Below are 7,257 nucleotides of genomic sequence, written 5' to 3'. Positions count from 1 at the left end.
GAGAGAGACGAGAGAGAGATTGAGAAGAGAGAGAGAGAAATAATAATTATATACATGTGGGACTAATTTATTAGTTGTTCATTTATTTTAAGGTCCTTCATAAACATCTTACAAATATATGGGTCCAAATGTACATTCCCAGACTAAAAATTTAGGTTTAGTTTTTTATTAGTTATTTGTATAATTGCTGATTCCAGTAAATTTCTTGAAACATAATCATTAGATCTAGCAATTACCAGAGGTATCACCCCAATTAATACAATGAGATTTTTTCACTCAGATGGATAAACAGTGCATTTGAAGTTCTGGGGCTGTTCTAACTGAATACATATGCTGCTTATACTACACATAAATTTTTACTTGACTGACCAACGTAAAACGATGGGCAATCCTTACAAGGAATTTTGTAAATGATGTTGTTATTTGTTACAGGACTATTCTTAATTAGCATATCTTTAATGGTATTGTTATAAGAGAATTAGATACAGTTCCTAGTAGCGGGGATAACAGTTTAGTAAGATATTTAGATAGTTTTCCTTATGAGTTTTGACTAGGCCATATAAATAAGGTAATGAGGGACACTTTACAGTTAACTTACACAAAAGTTCTTTTTTATCTTTAAGAATTTGTTTGATATTGATATTAAAGTTTTTATTACTTGGTCCAACGGATTTTTTGCGAGTTTTTTGTAAGTTATTTCATCCTCTAGTAAAGTATGCATGCGTGATATGTGGTCAGTTTTGTCAAGAACCACTAAACTATTGGATTTATCAGCCTTGGTAATGTGTAAGCTATTATCATTCTTCAATTCTGTTAAACTTTTTCTGTAGCGAGAGGGGAAGTTATTTTCATGATAGGCATGCGTAGCACTATATGTCATGCCTTTGATAATGTCTAAATGATTTTGTGGTAGGTCACAGTATTTTTCAAACTTATATAGAGATCTCGCTATTGATAAAGCTGAGGGTTTGTTACAAATGAAGAAAGACAACCCAAAGCCTAATGCACGCACTGCATTATCACTTATTTGTCACTTATCTAAATATCTTACTAAACTGTTATCCCCGCTACTAGGAACTGTATCTAATTCACACATCCGGAATTCTCTTGATCTTGTGGAAAAATTAAATAACATTGTACTAAACCCTAGCGATATTTTTGTCAGTTTGATGTATGTTCTTTGTTTACAAAAGTCCCTATTGACTCTGTGCTAGAATATTTAAGTAATGAACTTGTACTGTATGAATTGCCTATGTCCGTTAGTCACATAATTTCCTTGATTAAGTTATGTATTTGTGATTGCAGATTTATTTTTAATGGAGAATATTACCAACAAATATTTGGTATGGCCATGGGTAACCCTTTATCACCTCTCCTTTCAAACTTATATATGGAATTTTTTGAGAGACAACACCTCCCGAATATCACACTTATCCCCTTAATATGGTACCGATATGTCAATGATATCTTAGTAGTCTTACCTATTGGCATCGATGTAAATGATTTACTGTCTAAATTGAATAATTTAGTGCCATCCATAAAATTCACTGTTGAAATTGAAAATAACAATGTCATCCCTTTCCTAGATGTATTAATACATAGAGAATCTTTCCAATGCAAATTCAGTATTTATAGAAAACCCACAAATAATTTAACATATGCACATTTTTATTCTGGCCACCATCTTAGTATTAAAATTTCAATTTTTTCTTCTATGTTTCTACGTGCTTTGCGTATCACGAGTCCACAATATCTGGACCAAGAAATAGAATACATAAAAAAGATAGGAAACGATCTCTGCTACCTACCTCATTTAATTGATTTATGTTATCAAAAACAAAAAGCCTCACAAAAGTTTTATAGTGTTTGCTATTAATGAAAAAGAGATGCCTAAAAATGTACTTAGCTTACCTTACTTTCGTGGATTTGAAACCATAAAATCAATATTTAAATCGTTTAATGTTAATGTAGTGTTCTCTTATAACAATACCATTAAAGATATGCTAATTAAGAATAGTCGCGTAACAAATAACAACATCATTTACAAAATTCCTTGTAAGGATTGCCCATCGTTTTACGTTGGTCAGTCAAGTAAAAATTTATGTGTACGTATTAAGCAGCATATGTATTCAGTTAGAACAGCCCAGACTTCAAATGCACTGTTTATCCATCTGAGTGAAAAATCTCATTGTATTAATTGGGGTGATACCTCGGTAATTGCTAGATCTAATGATTATGTTTCAAGAAATTTACTGGAATCGGCAATTATACAAATAACTAATAAAAACAACCTAAATCTTAGTCTGGGAATGTACCATTTGGACCCATATATTTGTAAGATGTTTATGAAGGACCTTAAAATAAATGAACAACTAATAAATTAGTCCCACGTGTATATAATTATTATTTCTTTCTCTCTCTCTCTCTCTCTCTCTCTCTCTCTCTCTCTCTCTCTCTCTCTATCTCTGCTCTCTCTCTGGTTCGATATTCTCTCTCCCTCTTTCTCTTGCTCGATATATATATATATTTATATTTTCTTTCGTCTTTTCATTAATAATAATTTTTTGGGGAAAATTTGTGTAAAATTCATGATATTAAATTGTAAATGCTCCCGTGTTTTTTCAAAATGTACTGTTTTCTGGAAGAATCACTTGTTTACTGCGTGTATCCTTCAAGGTGTGGCTACCCCTCAGGCGGCTCCTCCTTTCTGTAGAGTGAAAATCGCCCTTATTGCTAATCTTGTAGTGTCAGTTTGGATATTAAGCCTTCTTTTTGACTTGTTCTCGTAAAATCAGTTTGCCTTCAGTAAAGGGTCCGAACAGGACCGAAAGTACTCGGTACCTCGTTTTTTAATTTTTTCCTTCGTGGCAAAAAAACTTTATATATATATATATATATAGATATTATATATATGTTATATATATATATATATATATAATTATATATATATATATATATATATATTCCATTTCTTTACGCCATGGGTTCAAAGTTTAAACTCTCTTGAAAGGCGAAGTGATCAGTGAACCTCGCCCCAAAATGGTTGGGAGAGCAATTTGGGACGAGAGACGGCTAAAATCTTAAAATTTCTCTTTTAAAACAATAAGTTGAAAGAAAGTGAGATTACAATCATAACTAACATTTATCTTTACATGATTTAAGACAATAAAAGTCTTTGAAAATAAAAGATATGATTATAGAATCTTCTTGAATAAAATTAAGTTTCGTCATTTCCTTGAGTGACGTCACAAACTTTCCATTTCAAGATTTATGCTACTTATGAGTCAACAAATTCTCCTTTGACAAATCGAGAGATCTAAGAGTTAATTTACTAGTAATATTAGATAGTTTTCAATACAAAAACATCGCTAACTACTTATATGAAATGAAAGGCATCAGACGTATGTGAAACGTTTTAGGCTTGCGAAAGATGGTGCAATCCTTTCACGTGATTACTCGGGAAAGAGAGAAGCAGAAAACAAATACGAGCATAGCATGTTTATTAAAAAAAAATTGGAACCACGCGGCCCCAAATGGTAACAGTTATCTTCCTGATTTCTCTCTCACATTCTACGTTATCTTAACTTTTAAATTGCATGATGCGAAATCTGAACATACGTTATTAGAACATACTAACTCTAAGCTAGATAACGAATCTGAAAATATTGCAAACAATTTTACAACACTTCATACAGTTAAAGAGAGGATTATATGCATTACGAAAGCAACAGCATATATATATATATATATATATATATATATATATATATATATATATATATATATATATATATATGAAATCCCATGCCTAGACTGTGACCAATCTTACATCAGTATTACAGCAAAATCACTTCCCAGAGATTAATACAACATAAACGGTCAATGAGGTATGGACGACAGAGCTCAGCTACTTTTAACCATATAAATAAGCATAACCACAGAATAAACTGGAATTTATCACGTATAATTTATAGCAGCAAATTTCGGTGCAAAAGCCTGATGATAGAGTCAGCATTGATTAAGCAAAGACAGGCAATGAACAATTCATAGTCTGCGTGCCAGGGTTTTAGGGAAAACATCTGAGAAGTCAAATTTTAATTCTTACTAACAAAATCTACACCTTGGGCAACACATCTAGTCTGATTTAGAGGGGGCACGCAGGGCTGCAAACAGTAAAAGATGTAAACAACCTTTTATAATATGTGTGTGTTTGTGTATGTATACATACACTGTCATTTTCCACAAATAAATCAAGTAACTGTAATTCGAAAGATCATTTTTATATCTTTCTTACCTCATCTTCGGAGAGAGATCGAAGAAAAAGATTTGGTTGCGTCACTAATCCTGCAAAAGGCTCATCAAAGAAACTGCTTCCAATTGTCAGACGAACGTTGTTCTGTAGAAAGGAAATCATAATTTGCCCCAGAAAAAACGAATTAGTGTGTATAGTGGCATACCATAAACAATAGACAATAGGGAGTATTAATTGGTAAAAAAGGAGTATAAATATTTTCTATTTATGAATATAGAAGTTTGTTTCATCAGGCTTTTTATTCATTGTTTTAATAAGCCAATAATTTTTGTTATGTTCATATGTTTCAGCAAATATAATTCGATACAAATATTAACAATTTCACTTGAAAACATTGTTTTTCGAATTCTTTTTTACAGTCATGTATGCATATTAATATTGAGATCTTTTCGCACCAGCATGATTTTATATAAGTTGCCAATCCAAAGAAGTATGCTTTGAACGCATATCTCTTTTGATGGTTGGAAAGTTGTCATTGTTTTCTACGTTTAAAATAAAAAAAAGGCATATGCCAGAATCCAGCCAGGGAAGTTATCTCCTAGGTAAAATTAATTCAGTTAATAAGGTTGGTGTGGTTTTTATATATATATATATATATATATATATATATATATATATATATATATATATCTATATATATATATAAGTCTATCACATTACCGTGGTTCATATACATATATCGAACTACAAATGTCCTTTAATATCTAATTCGCTCTACCTCGGAATTAATATATTTTCATAAATGTTTAACCGAGGGGAAATTTATTAAGCGATAATAGAATTGGCGATCGACAGACGCGAACCATCGACCTCTCAATACTAGGACTGGCAGTGAAGCCCCAAAACTACCCCGCCAGTCCTAGTATTGAGAGGTCGATGGTTTCGCGTCTGTCGATCGCCAATTCTATATCGCTTAATAAATTCCCCCTCGGTTAAACATATATGAAAATATATTAATTCCGAGGTAGAGCGAATTAGATATTAAAGGACATTTGTAGTTCGGTATATATATATATATATATATATATATATATATATATATATGTATATATATATGTAGTATATGTGTGTGTGTGTGTATATATATATATATATATATATTATATATATATATATATATATATATATATATATATATATATATATATATATATATATAAATAATTATCACATCGAACCGTGATCCATTTATATATCAATTCAAGCTACAAATGTCCTTTAATATCTAAATTCACTTTACCTCCCAAATGATATATTTTCATATATGTACCGAAGGGGAATTTTTTTTTTTTTTAATTGATAATAATTTCGTCCCCCATGGGATCGAACCACCGTCCAAGTGGACGGGGACGAAATCAGGACCGTCAGTGACGCTATCCAATCAGCCAACAGAGACGCTATAAGTTCATATCGATTTCTGACCTTACAAATCACCCTCGATCTGGGTGCTTTCATAATTAGAATCGATATGAAACCCCGTCTACATGTTGGCCAATTCGAGCGTTTGACAGCAGTAGCCTTTTGTTATGAATAATTATCACATCGAACCGTGATCCATTTATATATCAATTCAAGCTACAAATGTCCTTTAATATCTAAATTCACTTTACCTCCCAAATGATATATTTTCATATATGTACCGAAGGGAATTTTTTTTTTTTTTTTTTTTTAATTGATAATAATTTCGTCCCCCCATGGGGATCGAACCACCGTCCAAGTGGACGGGACGAAATCAGGACAGTCAGTGACGCTATCCAATCAGCCAACAGAGACGCTATAAGTTCATATCGATTCTGACCTTACAAATCACCCTCGATCTGGGTGCTTTCGTAATTAGAATCGATATGAAAACCCCATCTTACCATGTTGGCCCAATTCGAGCGTTTGACAGCACGGTAGCCTTTTGTTTATGAATAATTATCACATCGAACCGTGATCCATTTATAATATCAATTTAAGCTACAAATGTCCTTTAATATCAAAATTCACTTTACCTCCCAAATGATATATTTTCATATATGTACCGAATTTTTTTTTTTTTTTGGGGATTTTTTTTTTTTTTTTTTAATTGATAATAATTTCGTCCCCCCATTGATATATAAATGGATCACGGTTCGATGTGATAATTATTCATAACAAAAGGCTACGTGCTGTCAAATGCTCGAATTGGCCAACATGGTAGACGGAGTTTCATATCGATTCTAATTACGAAAGCACCCAGATCGAGGGTGATTTGTAAGGTCAGAATCGATATGAACTTATAGCGTCTCTGTTGGCTATTGGATAGCGTCACTGACGTCCTGATTTCGTCCCCGTCCACTTGGACGGTGGTTCGATCCCATGGGGGACGAAATTATTATCAATTAAAAAAAAAAAAAATTCCCCTTCGGTACATATATGAAAATATATCATTTGGGAGATAAAGTGAATTTAGATATTTAAAGGACATTTGTAGCTTGAATTGATATATATATATATATATATATATATATATATATATATATATATATATATATATATATATATATACATATATATATATATATATATATATATATATATATATATATATATATATATATATATATATATATATATATATATATATAGAGAGAGAGGAGAGAGAGGAGAGAGAGAGAGAGGGAGAGAAGAGAGAGAGAATTATGTGTATTAGTAATCATTAACACTACACGGTCTCAGAACAATAAAAATTCTATTATACTGAAAGCAAATCCTAGAAAATTTTCGAAAGAAAAGAGTGACATCACTTCCTGACAATAACGTCACGAATCGGGGAACACTCTAGATATAGAACATTCCCAAAACTATGTGGCGAAATATTGTGCAATTGTCACATGGTTTAGACCAGAAGCAACACAAATCATGGTTACTCGTATAAAAGAAAAAGACAGCTTGGAAGTCCCCCTTATCTCAGGTGATGGCAG

This window comes from Macrobrachium nipponense, chromosome 6, assembly GCF_015104395.2.
Source record: "Macrobrachium nipponense isolate FS-2020 chromosome 6, ASM1510439v2, whole genome shotgun sequence".
Taxonomy (NCBI): Eukaryota; Metazoa; Arthropoda; class Malacostraca; order Decapoda; family Palaemonidae; genus Macrobrachium; species Macrobrachium nipponense.
Note: the sequence above shows the minus strand (reverse complement) of the source record.